Below are 616 nucleotides of genomic sequence, written 5' to 3' on the forward strand. Positions count from 1 at the left end.
CTAAGGGGCAGGCCCCCTCTCTGTCCCTCTTTGGGATTGAACACTTAACCTTTCTGCTGAGCTGTATCTCTATAATCTTTTTTTTTTTTTTTTAACTTTGATGTAGGATCTTACTAAGTCACTAAATTACCCAAGCTTAGTTTATATTTATGATCCTCTTGTCTCAGTCTCCCAGAATACTGGGATTACAGGCTGACATTTTCACTGTGTGTATATGCATATTGTTCAGTAATGAATAGTTAGTGTCTAGGGTTGTGGCTCAATGGTAGAGCATGTACTTAAGCAGTGAAACATCTCCAAGCATCAAAACAAGATGAAACAAAACAAAAAGAGTGATGGTGAGCCATGTTATGAGGCTACAGCCTAAAATTCACTTCTTTGATGTTTGATAGGGAACTATGTGCTGTACAAGACAAGTTTGTGAATTCTCTTACTGTAGAATCTTCCTTTTTTACATTCTAATACTCCAGGAAAAAAGTTCTTCAGAATAAGCTATAAATATTTTTCCTTCTGTCTGTATTTGGATGCATCTGGTTGTGTACTTTTTATTTTTTTTAAAATTTTTATTTATTTGAGAGAGAGAGAGAGAGAAAGAGAGAGAGAGAGAGAGAGAGAG

General features: G+C 35.6%; 1 protein-coding gene across 6 annotated transcripts in view; it reads left to right on the top strand.

Moving 5' to 3' along the window:
• Ambra1 (autophagy and beclin 1 regulator 1) overlaps positions 1 to 616 on the top strand; it is a 225702-nt gene that overhangs the window by 53556 nt on the left and 171530 nt on the right. The gene's annotated exons all lie outside the window — the stretch shown is intronic.

This window comes from Octodon degus, unplaced genomic scaffold, assembly GCF_000260255.1.
Source record: "Octodon degus isolate 3935 unplaced genomic scaffold, OctDeg1.0 scaffold00018, whole genome shotgun sequence".
NCBI lineage: Eukaryota > Metazoa > Chordata > Mammalia > Rodentia > Octodontidae > Octodon > Octodon degus.